The sequence below is a fragment of the Macrotis lagotis genome, chromosome 1 (assembly GCF_037893015.1).
Source record: "Macrotis lagotis isolate mMagLag1 chromosome 1, bilby.v1.9.chrom.fasta, whole genome shotgun sequence".
NCBI classification, from domain to species: domain Eukaryota; kingdom Metazoa; phylum Chordata; class Mammalia; order Peramelemorphia; family Peramelidae; genus Macrotis; species Macrotis lagotis.
This window is the reverse complement of record NC_133658.1, coordinates 143,747,192-143,762,612: the sequence shown is the minus strand read 5'-3', so window position 1 is coordinate 143,762,612 and position 15,421 is coordinate 143,747,192.

Here is a 15,421-nt window from a genome sequence, read left to right as displayed (position 1 = left end):
CCATCAGACTCTTCTCAGAGTTTGGTGTCTAGGCTGAATAGATGAATCTGCTAGGCTCTTTAGATTTGGTCATTATTGTGAAGTTGCAGTTTTTTCTTCTCCTTTAGTTACTGACAGCTTAGTAGTACTGCATTTTCTTCTGTGGGAGTGTTGTTTTTTTTTTTCAGCTGGAATGCTACTTTACTTTCTCAACCAGGGCAAAACCCCTAATTTTAGGATTGCCAGAAGTCTCTTTCTTTTGCTCTAGTCTTAGCCTCTACTCTCTACAACAGGGCAGGTAAGTTGATCAGAGGGATAGAGTGCTGGACCTTGAATCTGGAAGACTTATAGTCATTAGTTCAAATACAACCTCAGACATTTACTAGCTCTTTGACCCTGGGAAAGTCACTTAACCCTTTTTGCCTCAGTTTCCTCATCTGTAAAACAAGTTGGAGAAGACAATGGCAGAATACTCCGGTATCTTTACCAAGGAAAACCCCAAATGGGGTCATGAAGAATCAGACATGACTAAACAGGTCTCTGCTCTCATCTTGATTAGCTTCAGGCTGATGGTGGTGAGAGATCTAGCTTCTCCAGTTCAAAAATTTTCCTGAGTCAGAGGTGATTTCCCTCAGAGAAGAACTCCACCTTACATTCTGTGACCACCCAAGCTACATTTCCTAGAACTGGGTTGAATGTTAAACAGAAAGGCAATCTGTGCCCTCAGAGCAAGTTTCTGCTGGCTTGTCATTCATTGTTTAAAGCTTCAGACTTTTTTTTTCAAGACATGCAGTGTTTTCTTAACTTTGGAAAGGACTTCCCTTTCTGTTCTAAAGACCTTTTCGCTATACTGAGGTCTGCATGGGACCACCACTTTCACTTATTTTTATATCACCTTCAATTCTAAATATATCCTTCTTTATTTTCCTACCCAGAAAGCCATTTTTCATTATTCATCTTTCTTCTAGCTTTTCCTAATGTTGATTTTTATTAATCTTTTTTATTTTGTTGATTTTTAAAAAAAATCTTTCTACTAATTTTGTAACTAATGATTAATTTTTTTTCTGTTGATGGTTTGTCCATAGAGAGTAGATTTGTTAACTGAAACCCACATCAATGATGACTTCTGACTGTTCATTTTTACTTGAGGTTTGCTATGCAGGTGCTTTCTAATTCTTTAATCAAAGAAAATATTCATATTGACTATCAATAAATATTTAATAAGTACCTATTCTGTGCTATACTTTGCATTGTGATCTACAAATCTCTGGTCTCTTTCATTCCTTCTTCCTGATTTGTCCTGTACAGTGCATATCTAGTCATCTTGCCAGTTATAAAGTCTATGTTGATATAATTTCATGAATCTTTTGGTGTTCTTTGTAGAGTTTCTCTACTGAATATTCTGCAATCAGTGTTACTGCATAAGTTCAATTATTTTCATGGTGGTCTTTTTGTAAATGCTTTTCGTTAAGTAATGTGATAGGGTGCTCAAATATCCCATGAAATATTGATTTTGTTGCCTTCGGGTGTACAATAAAGCTAACAGTGCCAACTCCTTTCTTTGCCTCTCCAAGGAGTATTTATGAGTCATCCTTCCATTAGCCATGTTATGGGCTAATTAGGTCTATGACCTGCTGGACAAGAGTACCACCCATGGAGCTAGCCAAGCCTTCTTTGGCTTCATTTTCTGATCCCCCACTATAGGACACATACCACCTTATATACACAATTCCTGTGTCTGGGGACTGTGCCAAAGATGTTTGTGACTGAACCAGAGTAAGTCGTCCCCTTTTTGGGTTCTGAGAAGTGAGGAGAGATGGCTTCCAGTCTCTTTCAAAGCACTGATGATGTCTCTTTGTTCAGACACAATCCATTCCACTGAGATATGTGAGAACCAGCCAAGAGCAGCAGCTGGTCCTCCAGCTTACCTTTTTCTTCTGCCTTTATTCGGAAAATATGTAGATTGAGGCAATTCAATTCATCCAGTAGTATGTCCATTCCACTGGACAAGTGTTTCTTGTGTTTAGAGTACCAGATGATAATTAAAAGTTAATAATCTAAAAAAGGACCATTCTTACTTCCTCTCCCTCTTTCCCCACCCTCAATCTGCCACATTCCCCACTGAAGTAACAGAGGTCCCACACAAGACTGAAGATCATTTTGTCTTTTGTTTTGTTAAATTAATTGTCATATCTTAACCACTGACCTTATTTCATGTTACTTCCCTTTTCTAAATTCTGCATCTTAGTCAATCTTTTTTTTTTAGATTTGATATTCTATTTACAGTCACAAAAGATGTAATCCATCTCAATCCTCCTCTCCACTTCTCAAAAATTTGGTCTTCCTTCAAAGCTCAACTCAGTATCCATGTCCTCTGAGATGGACTCTTTAATCCCTCCAGTTGTTAGTACTCTTTTCCTTCTCAAGTTTCTTGTCACTAACCTTGGGGATATAAAGAAAAGCAAAAAACAGTTCCTGCTATCAAGGAGCTCAGATTCTAGTGAGGGAAACAATCTGTGAATAACTATGTACAAACAAAATATATACAGAATAAATTAAAGATAAGAGTAGCGGAAGGCACTAGTTTTAAAAGTGATTAAGGAACACTTTTTGGGAAGGTAAAATTTTAGCTGGAACTTAAAAGAAGCCAGGTGGGCAGAAGACCTAGTTAAGGTGGGAGAGAATTCCAGGCAAGGGAGACAATAGGCACAACAATGTTATCAAGTTTCTGTATGCAAGCTAAGCTGTTAAAAATTTTTATTCTGTCATATAAATGAAAATGCTTACATTTGTTTTGGCATACTCAATTGGGAATGTAGGGTGAGGAACTGAGTTCCCTAATCACTGTTGTAAGCTTGTGTGTTAAAAGAGAAGGGGGCAGAGTATAGAGGTCAATCTTTGGGAAGAATATTAATTATGCTACTGAAGAAAGAATCCAGAAAAATGGTAATTTCCTTGATGAGACAGGGAACAGAAGGGTATACTACTGTTATATGCCTAAAACTACAACATAGGCCAGAAAAGTTGATAACTCTCAAATGGCATTCATAAGGAGTAAGTCAACCTTCTCTTGTCATCAGGTGGGGATGTGGAGTGGTTTCCAGTCTACCTACTTGACTTGTACATGGATGGATTAATCATTTTTCAGATAAGTCAGTAGTGTGACCATAAGTGTTCATAATTTGTGTGCTAAAGCACACAAGTGTGGTGTTGTGGCACAACTAGGGGTGAGCATTACTTTTGCCTTTGGCTTTTTCCTTTGCCTTGTCTTAAGATTTAGGAAGTCATTTCACAGACATTATTTCTTCCGATATCCTCAACAATTCTATGGAAGAGTAATGCAAGTACTGTACAATGAACCAGACGTTAAGTGAGAGTATGGGATAAATGAAGGATGACCCATGTGCACTGCTATCCCTAGGCAAGAAAATGGAAATTACCTTCTCAACTTGCAATATTTTGTTTCAGGAATATTCTATTCTCAATTCAGGGTCTAATTCCTAATGACAATCACCAATTTCCTAACTTTTTTTTGTTTTTGCATGCAAAGCAATAGGATTAAGTGACTTGCCCATAGTTACACAGCTAGATAATTATTAAATGTCTGAAGTCAGATTTGAGCTCAGGTCCTCCAGATTCTAGGGCTGGTGCTGTGTTCACTTTGCTACCTAGCTGCTCCTTAACTTTTAAACTTCTTTCTATCATCACTGGGGGCAGTGAGGTGGTGGATAGAGTGGATAGAAGACTGGTCCTGGAGTAAGGAAGACATTTTTGTGAGTTCAAATCTGGCATCAGACATTATTTGTATGACCCTGTGCAAGTCACTTAAATTTGCCTTAGTTTCCTCATCTGTAAAACGAACTGGTGAAGGAAATGTCAAATCACTTCAGCATCTTTGCCAAGAAAAAACCCCAAATGGGTCACAAGGAGTCCGAAGCAACTGATCAATAACTGTCAGCATTTATTATAAGATTAATGACCCTGGACAATGGTAATTTCTTAGGGGGTGTGTGTGTGTCCAAGCAGCATATTCTGTTCACGCCTCTGAATATAATGTGAGCTGTTCGGTGATGTTGGAGAGAGAAAAATCTTTCTCAACATTTAATATGGATTCAACTCTTCTATGCAAAAGGCTATCAGATTTATACATCTTCTCATCACTCTCCTGAATTTGTTTTTAGTCTTAGATCTTAACTTGCTTTCTTAACATTTACACCTGGAGGTTAAATAAAGTCAACATATCCCTAACAGAATTCTATTTTTTCCCCTACTAACCCACCTCTCCTCCTAACTTCTCAGTTCTTCTAAGGCAACCACCATTATTTCAGTTGCCCAGCATCATAACCTAGAAGTCATCTGTAATGCTTCAGTCTCCCTTACACTACCTATCTAATCAGTTGCCAAGTCTTGTCCATTCTGCCTCCCCAAGATCTCTCATCTATCACCTTCTTTCTATTCACACCACAATCAACCTAATCCAGTCTCTTATCACCTCTTGCCTGGACTATTTCAATTGCTTTCTAATTGGTCTCCCTGCATCCAGTCTTCTTCCAGTTCTCCAATCTGCCAAATTGCTATTTCAAAAGTACAGGTCTGACCCTGTCACTCCTCCTCCTCCACCCAAGAAACTTCTGTGGCTTCCTGGTTACTTTTAGGGTTATACTAAATCTTCTATGTGGCATTTAAAGTCCTTTATAAATGTCTCCCCTTATGTATCCTATACTCTAGTCAACTGACTTACTTTTCATTCCTTGTATATAACATTCCATTTCTCACTTCTTTTTCTCTTTCTAAACCTCTGCCTTTTGGAGCCCATTTTCCTCTTGAAGGCTTAGCTTAAGAGGCATTTACTTCAAAAGGCCTTTCTTGATTCCTCTAGTTGGCTGTCCAAATAAAGAGAATGGTTTAGTGCTACTCAAAAAAATATTAGCCAACTAAGATTTGAAATAAGAATAAAGCCCTTCCCAACTAATAATAACTAAATTACACTTATAATAATAGTGGCATTTATAAAATACATTTTAAAGACTTTGAAGGCATTATTTCACTTGATCCTCACAATAATTTGATGAGGGTTGCTAACCACAGCCCTAAGGCAGCAGTAAACCTGGATAGAGCACTGAACCTGGAGTCAGGAAGAATTCAAATCTGACCTCAGATGCTTAGCTAGCTGTGTGACCCTAGACAAGTCACTTAACCTTCTTTGCCTCAGTTTATCATGTGCAAATTGAACTCAAGAAGAAAATGGAAAACTACTCTGGTATCTTTGCCAAGAAAACCCCATAGACTTTGTCATGTAGAATTGGATACAATTGAACAACAACAAAAACAACAACTTTGATAAGTTAATAAGACTGCTAGACTTGGAGTCAGAGTTCTTGGTTTCAATTCCCTTCGACACTTAATACCTGTGTGACCTTGGGGAAGTTATTTCCCTTCTCTGGACACTCCTTTTCTCATCTATAAAATGAAGGTGTAAGACCAGATAAGTTTTAAATTTCCTTCTAGCTCCAAATTGATGGTTTTAGAGATATCTATTTAGATATTTAGAGATATTAATATCCGCATTTTATAGATATTAATACCCCCATTTTATAGACAAGAAAACAGGCTCAAAGTAGTTAAGTGACCAATTATTAAGAAATTGGTTCTACCCACTTTTCAAAGTGAATATTGCAAAGTCAGGAGAGCCATAATGTTTCCCAAATTTAATCGTTCAAATATGGCTTGTTGTACAGTTTAGTTTTTTCAAATCAAATGTGTAGCAAAGCCAGTCTAGGGTTACTATTCTAAAGTTAGGCTGTTACATCTTCTAGTTAGGATTCTAAGGCTACCACTGAGGGAATGAGTTGTTTCTTATTTTACATCTTTGGATCAAGCTCTACTTAGTTGAATTCCTTACTCTGTTACCACCAGCGATTAGCACTCTAGTTCTAGTCAACTAATAATAATATCAATTTCCTTTTAAAAAGTGATATCTATTTTGAAGCTATAGCAAAAACTATCCAGACACTTTACTTCTATCACTATTAGGACACATTTTCCCCCTATACCTCCTTATTCTTTTGGAAAGCTAGGCTTAATTTTAGTGCAGTCTCTTCATAGCATTGGTATCACCAAGTTTCTGGACCAAATATCACATTTTTTAAGTCACTGATAGGCTGGGTCCAAAGGTTCCTCCTTAATCCTTGAGATATAGATGCTAGACCAGCTGCAAAACCTGGCCTGGACTCTGATTCCTAGATTCTTAAACCGCCAGACAACTGGCTCTTCTGATCTTTCAGAACCCATAAGCTCTTTACCTCCAATTTCCTTTGCTTAAAAAAGGAAAGAAAGAACCCTACCAAGGCAAAGAACTGAAGCCCATACTCTTGGAGTCTATGTAAATCTCAATGGAGAGAAGACTTACATTAAAACATGTCTCACTGGATACTATCTAACAGGAACTGAGACCAAATCAAAGAAAAGATAACTAAAAAATGTTGGTTGTCTGAGAACAACTATATTAGGACCAGAAGAAAAGAAGCCAAATCAAGAGAGAAGATAAACCAAGACAACTGTAGCTAAGAACAGTTACAGTTATCACTTCCATATCAGCATAAAAAAAATTAAATGGGAATTATCTTTGGAGTTTTGTGAAGGGCAAAAAGGACACTTAAAGGCCAACAGATGACATACAAGTTTAGAAACTCAGAAATGCATATTATATATAATATTATATAAGACCAGCAATTTTATCTTTTAATACCATAATCATTCAAACCTCCTCTGATATGAATGGAGGGCCCCAAAATTTTTCAGATTTTCCAGATCTAGGGGTTGCCACACTCATGCCCCTTCCCCCTGTTGAAAATTATCTTTACATGCAACTGGAAAAAAATTAAATGCTATTAAGTGCAAAAAACCACAAACAAACCCCAAAGAAGTTGGTGTTAAATAATTAGGTTAGTAGACTGGAATTGGTTACAGAATGGTTAACATGCTCCAAAATCCCTCCCAGGTATTTCCATATGTGTCATCACCTTTCTCCCTAGGGAAACAGGCTCCCTGCCTCTTCCAAAAGGAGAATTACAAAATTGACACTAAAAAAATGCCCAGAGGGAATGGGCTTATTGCCCAGACCCTTCATTATAGATATACATTAATATCTATTGCTTATAATTTTCTTTTTAAATGTTCTGATACCAACTGGTTTTGAATGATCCTACATTATTCTCTAGAGTGGAATATTTAACTAATAGGTCTGGCTATCTGTAAAGGAGAGCATTCATAAATATTCTGTAATTAAAAGATAGATTTGTTGCTTGGTATGCACAGAGTAATAATGATGATTTTTTTAAATCAAGGATGATGATTATTAGATTGTAAAGGTTGAACAAAAGAGTTTTTCTATTTTGAAACCTGAGATAAGTTAAAAGATAAACAGAACCCAGTTTCCTTAAAAATAATCTAAATTATATAGATGGGCAAACATTTTCAAAAAATGGGAGAAAGTAGATTCTGCTCACTATGGGTAGAACACTTGACTTTTATTAATTTAAAAACTCTAGGAGGGAATATTAATAATGATTCATATTTACTTAGTATTCTAAGGTTTACAAAGCACTTATCTCATTTGATCCTTTACAAGCTCTTTCCATCTCCAAATCTATGATTCTCTGATTGTCTCACAACTCTATGTGGTAGGTATCATTATCCCCATTTTAAGATGAAGACATAGAGAATCAGAGAAGTTGAAGACTGAATCAAAGTTAAAAATCTTGTAAGTATGTGAGACAGGATTCAAATAAAAGTCTTCCTGACTTCAAATATAGTTCTTTATCTATTATCCTATCTGGTGGTTTTAAAGTCATCAGTATAAGTCAATCATTTAAGCCCTTAGTAGGTGACTGAAACTTTGCATAGGAAACAGAGAAACAACATTTATACACATACATGTAAAACATGTATTAAATACACACACATATATGTTTATTATCTTTGGCCTTGCCTCTATCCCATATACAGCTGCCAAAATGATTTCCTTAGAATTGGTGTGGATGAAATATCCAATAAACAATTTATGACACATGATAAAAATTCAGGAGAAGGACTAAGTCTGGATATATAAACCTGAGAGTGAGCAATAGAGAGATGATAGTAGAACCTATGGAACTGAGGAAGTTATCAAAAGAGAGAGAGAGAGAGAGAGAGAGAGAGAGAGAGAGAGAGAGAGAGAGAGAGAGAGAGAGAGAGAGAGAGAGAGAGAAGAAGAAGAAGAAGAAGAAGAAGAAGAAGAAGAAGAAGAAGAAGAAGAGGAGGAGGAGGAGGAGGAGGAGGAGGAGGAGGAGGAGGAGCAGAAGAGAGAGACAAGGATTCTTTGGAGGATTTAGCCATAGTTAGAGATAGAATATGAAGCCTTTCCTGATTCTTCCAAATTCCATATAGTATTTCCTTCCAAAGTATATAGTATTTAACTGCTTTGTGTATAATTGTGTTTCTTCTCTCTCTTTTTTATTTTTTTAGTTTTTGCAAGGCTATAGGGTTAAGTGGCTTGCCCAAGGCCACATGGCTAGGTAATTATTAAGTGTCTGATGCCGGATTTGAACTCAGGTACTACTGACTCCAAGGCCAGTGCTCTATCCATTGAGCCACCTGGCTGCCCCATATGTCTTCTCTCTTAATTTACACTATATATATTTTATATATAAGGATATAATGTTATTATGCTATATGTTATATATATGTTATACTTATAGGTTATATATAGTGATCTCTATATATGTAAATATATACATATATTTATATCTCATTTTATATATCTATATCTATAGCTATATATCTGTATCTTTGAGGATAGGGATTGTTTCATTCTTTATACTTACATTCTCAGTGCATACCACAGTGCCTGGGATGAAGTTAGCATTTAATACTTTCTGACTAAATGATTTTTTGATCCAACCAAGGAGAATGAGGAGGAAAAATTGGATAAGAGAAGAACTGAGAGAGCAATGTAATGAAGAGGGCAAGAATCCAGGTGAGATGGTCAGCAGTGTCAGATGGTGCAGAGAGATAGGGAAGGATGGGGATTAATAAAAAGACAATAATTTTGGTAATGAAGAGATTATTGGTAACATAGAGCAGTTTTAGTTGAGTGATAACATTTGAAGCCAGACTACAAGTGACTGAAAATAAGCAGGAGGTGAGGAAGTAGAGGGAACAATATAGATATCTTTTTTTAAAAAATCAATTTGACTGAGAAAGGGATAAAAGGTTTAGGAAAATAGCTTGATTAGATGGTAAAATTATTTAAAGGAGGGTAGCAGTGAAGGAACCAGTATATTGGGAGAGATTGAAGATAAAATAGGGGGGGATTATTATAAGGGCAGTGAGTCAGTCAATGAATTATTTATTAATCACCTACTATTTGCCAGACAGTGCTAAGGGTTGGACATATAGGGGAAAGGCTAAAAATAGTCCCTGCTCTCAAGTAGCACAGAATCTAACAGAAGAGGCAACATTAAAAAAATTCTGTACAAACTAACTATCTACAAGTTAAATTGGAGATAATCTACAAAGGAAAATCACTAATATTCAAACGGATAAGAAAAATTTCTTATAGAAGGTAAGATTATAACTGACAATTGAAGGAAGCCAGGGAGGGTAAGAGGTAGAGATGAGGAAGATGTGATTTGAATATATGGGGAGCAATCAGGGTGACTGGTCAGACCTGGGAGATGGGCAAGGAATAGCAAAGAAACCAGAGTCACTGGATTGCAAAGAATTTTGGGTGAAAGGTTAAGACTGAGATGGGACAGCTAGGTGGCACAGTGGAAAGTGCACTGACCCTGGAGTCAGGAGGACCTGAATTCAAATATGACCTCAGACTTTTAATGCGTAGCTGTATGACCTTGGGCAAGTCACTAAACCCCACTGCCTTGCAAAAACCAAAAAGAAAAAAAGAAAAAAGAAAAGAAAAGAAAAGAAGACTGAGAAAATATGAGGTCAGGTTATGAAAGAATTTGAGGCAAACAGGTTTTAGATTTGATCCTGACAGTGATAGGAACCACCCGAGTTTATTGACTAGGGAGGTGAGGTGGTCAGATCTGTACTAGATTAGAATAGGAAGAAACTTAAGGAAATCAGAAAATTTCTGCAGTAGTAGTCTAGATATAAGATGAAAAAGACCTTGGCACCAACTTGGTGTCAGTGTCAGAAGAGAGAAGGAAACAAGTATTATTGATGCTATGAAAGTAAAATAGGCTTTGGTAATAGATTAGATCAGATCTTTGAGGTGAGGAAGAATTAGTAGTCAAAGATGACACCAGGCTGTGAACCTGAGTGACTGGAAGGATGGTGGTACTCTCAATAGTAATAGTAAGTCAAGAAGAGGGGAGGGCTTTGGAAAGAGAATGAATTCAGGTTTTAGACCTGTAGAGTTTAGAATGTTTATGGGACATCTAGTTAAGTAGGCAGTTGGAGATGTGAGACTGGAAATCAGAAGAGAAGTTAGAATTGGATAAGCATGTCTGGGAAATACCTGGATAAACATGATATTTGAATCAATGGGCATTGAAATAGTATAGTGGAGAAAGGAAGGGAGTCTAGAACAAAGTCCTGTGACTATCTATAGTCAGTGAGTATGACTGGGATAAAGACCTAATAGAAGAGACCTAAAAGGATCAATCAGACAGGTAGGAAGAGAATCAAGAGAGAGGAATGTCACAAAAACCTAGAGAGAAGAGAGTATCAAGGAGAAAAGGGTGTCAAAGGCTGTAGAGGTCAAGAAAGAAGAGGAATGAGAAAGACCATTAGATTTTCTTTTCTTTTTTCTTTCTTTCAGAAGCAATCAGAGTTCAGAATTGAACTTAAATCCTTCGAATTCCAGGACCAGGGCTCTCTATCATGGTGTAACCTAATGGTCTCTGGCCATTAGATATGATAGTTAAGAAATTATTATTAATTTTGAAGACAGTTGCAGTTGAATGATGAGATCAGAAGGCAGGCTTGCAGAGGGTTAAGAAAATGGGAAAGAAGAAATAAAAGCATTGATTATGGATAAATTTCTCAAGCCGTTTAGCCACAAAAGTGGAGATTGATATGAAATGATAGTTAACAGGAATGGAGGGATCAAGTGAGGGTATTTTGATGTGAGTGACACAGACCTGTTTGTAAATGGTAGGTTAGAATTAGTCAACAGACAATTCACTAGAAAAGGTAAGAGGGAGCCAAGATAAGGAAGAGATACATACAAAGCTTGGCTTTGATATAGAGAGGGGCCAAGCACCATCTCTTTGTCAGATACTGGAGCTCATTATGAAATGATTGAGAATAAGTAATGGCTATTTAAACCCCATTTTCTTTCTTTCTTTCTTTTTTAAAAGATAGCCTATTTAGATCAGAAGAGGAGAAAAATGCTGGATAAATAGTGCACTTAGGTTTCTGCAAGATATTTGGTAAAATTTCTAATAATATCATTATGGACAAGAAACATGGAGTATTATTTAATACTGAATAGTTGGAATTTGGAATATGAGGTCCATTCTGGAGATCTTTCTTGGAGTGCCATAGACCTGTCTCCATATAATATCTTAATGAATGATTTGCATCAGGGGATTCTATGACATGTCTATTGTACAAATAAATATTTATTGTACAAATACAGGATGAATAAGATATGATTAGACAGTAGTTCATGCTAAAAAGACTAAAAGGTTTAAGTGAGATAAATATTGATCAAAGATGTGAGGAACAAATGTAGTAAAGAATAGATTAGGGGCAGCTAAGTTGCTTAGTGGGTAGAGAACTGGCCCTGGAGTCGTGAGGACCTAAGTTCAAATCCAACCTCAGACTTAATAATTGTCTAGCTCTGTGACCTGGGGCAAGTCACTTAACCCCATTACTGTAAATTAAAAAAAGAATAGTTTAGTAATAACAATAACAGCAATGATAGCTACTTTGTACCTAATACTTTAAGATTTGTAAAATCACATTTCCTTCAATTAGGAATTGAATGTCTTCCTCCTAAAGGTTAGGTTTAGAGAATTAAATGAATTTTCATTGTAAAGGCTAAGAACTGAGAGTTTCCCAACATAGCCATCTCATTACTACATTTATTTATACCTGACTTTGACTACTGGCAAGTGATCTTGTTGCCAGAAAGAGGGACAGCTGTGGTTTGTTTGTGTGATGAAATAACCAATTTCTCTGACTCAGGGAAGTAAGAAAGGTTTAGACTTGCACAGATTACTACAAATGGTTCACAATTTACTACAAAAAGTTCCCAAGTTATATATTTATTTTTTAAAATTAGGAACAAAAAAATTTAAGTAGTTAAAGGGAAAGAGAGACTAAAGGGCAGGAAACCACTGATTCCTAAATAACCTAAAAGGTTGAACAGTGAGGAAAGCTAGAGGAGCATGAGAAGTTATTTGGTGGTGGGCTAGCTTCCCAAAGCAAAAAAGCAATCAGATTATTAGCAATAAGGTAGAACATAGGGGCAGGGAATCATGTTCTTCCAGCTCGGGTTAGCTTCTATAGAATAGATTTGACCCAGAGAGAGAGTAAGATGCATTCTCACTTGGGTTTAAAAATCTATCCTAATCTACAAGGAAGTGGGAATGGGGAAAGGGAAAGATAAGGGAAAAGGTACTGTTAAAAGGGAAGATGAAGGTATAAGTGAAAAAAAAACTGAAAGTTAAATTTTAAAAGAAAAGTTAAAGGGGAAACTTTGGTGAAGAGGAATAAGAGGAAAGGAAAGAGAAAAATATAAATGGAGAAAGATAGCACACAGAGAGAAATACAGACTTAGTAATCTTAACTGTAAATATGGTTGGGATGAACTGTGCCCTAAAACAGAAGCACATAGCAGAATGGATTAAAAACCAGAATCCTACAATATGTTGTTTACAAGAAATACATTTGAAGCAGAGAGATACACACAGGATAAAGATAAAAGTTTGGAGCAAAATATATTATGCCTCTGCTGAAAAAATCAGGGTTAGTGATCCTAATCTCAGATAAAGCAAAAGCAAAAATAGATCTCATTAAAAGGGATAAGGAAGGAAACTACATCTTCTTAAAAGGCATCATTGGTAATGAAGCTATATCATTACTAAACATGTATGTACCTAGTGGTATAGCATCCAAATTCCTAGAGGAAAAGCTGAATGAATTACAAGGAGACATAGCCAGCAAAACTTTAATAATGGGAAACCTCAACCTCCCTCTCTCAAGAATAGATAAATCTAACCACAAAATAAACAAGAAGGAAATTAAGAAGGTGAATGAAATTTTAGAAAACTTGGATATGATAGACCTCTGGAGAAAACTTAATGGAGATAGAAAAGAATATACCTTTTTCTTGGCAGTACCTGGCACCTAAACCAAAATTGAGCATGTACTAGGGCACAAAAAACCATAATCAAATGCAGAAAGGCAGAAATAATATATATATACTTCTCAGACCATGGTGCAATAAAAATTACATGTAATAAAGGGCCATGGAAAGATAAACTAAAAAACTAATTGGAAACTAAATGGAATTTTAAAAAATGGGTGGATCAAACAACAAATAATAGAAATAATAATTATATCCAAGAAAATGGTAATAATAAAATATCATACCAAAATTTATGGGATGCAACCAAGGCAGTTTTGAGGGGAAACTTTATAGCTCTAAAGGCCTATATGAATAAAACAGAGAAAGAGGAGATCAATGAATTGGACATGCAATTAAAAAAGTAAAAAAAAGAACAAATTAAAAATCCCCAATTAAATACCAAATTAGAAATTCTGAAAATCAAGGGAGAGATTATTAAAACTGAAAGCAAGAAAACCATTGACATCATAAATAAAACTAAGAGTTGGTTTTATGAAAAAGCTGATAAAATAGACTAACTTTTGGTTTTTCTTTTTTTTAATCAGAAAAGAGATAACCAAATTACCAGTATCAAAAATGAAAAGGGTGAACTAACCACCAATGAAGAAGAAATTAAAGTGATAAGTTGGAGCTACTTTGCCTAACTAACTGTATGCCAATAAATTTGATAACCTGAGTGAAATGAATGAATATTTACAAAAATATAAAGTGCACAGATTAACAGAAGAGGAAATAAAATACTTAAATAACCCCATTTCAGAAAAAGAAATTGAAGAAACTATCAATTAGCTCCTTAAGAAAAAGTCTCCAGGTCCAGATGGATTTACAGATGAATTCTACCAAACATTTAAGGAACAATTAATTCCTATTCTACATAAAAAAAATAGGGAAAAAAGGAGTTCTGCCAAATTCCTTTTATGAAACCAACATGGTGCTGATACCTAAACCAGGAAGAACCAAAACAGACAGAGAAAATTATAGACCAATTTCCCTAATTAATATCGATGCAAAAATCTTAAATTAAGTTTTGGTAATGAGACTACAGCAAATTATTACTAGGATAATACACTATGATCAGGTAGGATTTATATCAGGTAGACAGGGATGGTTCATCATTAGGAAAACACTCAACATAATTTAACATATCAATAGCAAAACCAACAGAAATCATATGATTATCGAAATAGATGCTAAAAAAGCCTTTGATAAAATGCAACATCCATTTCTATTAAAAACACTAGAAAGTTTAGGAATAAATGGAGTTTTCCTTAAAAAAATAAATAGTATATAAAACTGTCAACAAATATTATATGTAATGGGAATAAACACAGAGCATTTCCAATCAGAGATGAAACAAGGATACATATTATCACCATTAGTATTCAATATAGTATCCTGAATGCTAGCTGTAGCAATTTGAGAAGAAAAAGAAATTAAAGGAATCAGAGTTGGCAATGAGGAAGTAAAGCTTTCACTCTTTGTGGATGACATGATAGTATACTCAGAGAAGCAGAGAAAATCATCTAAAAAAGTCCTTGAAACTGAACAAATTCAGCAAAATAGCAGGATATAAAACAAACCCATATAAATCATTAGCATTTCTATATATGAACAACAAAATCCAAGAGCAAGGGATAGAAAGAGAAATTCCACTTAAAGTAACTATAAGACAACATTAATTACTTAGGAATCTACCTCCCAAGACAAAACCCAGAAACTGTATGGACACAATTATAAAGCACTTCTCACTCAAAGTCAGATCTAAATAATTAGAAAAATGTCAATTGCTCATGGTTAGGTTGAGTTAACATGATAAAAATGACAATTCTTCCCAAATTAAATTACTTATTCAGTGCCATACCAATCAAACTACCAAATAATTTTGTTATCAAGCTAGGGAAAAACAGCAACAAAATAGCAAGAATAGAAAGGGAACTAATGAAAAAAATGTAAAGGAAAGTGGCCAAGCTCTACCAGATCATCAAAATTGCTTGGTACTGGTTAAGAAATAGAGTATTCAGTGGATTAGGGTAGGTTCAAATGAAGTCACAGAAAAAGACCATAACAAGCTATTGTTTGACA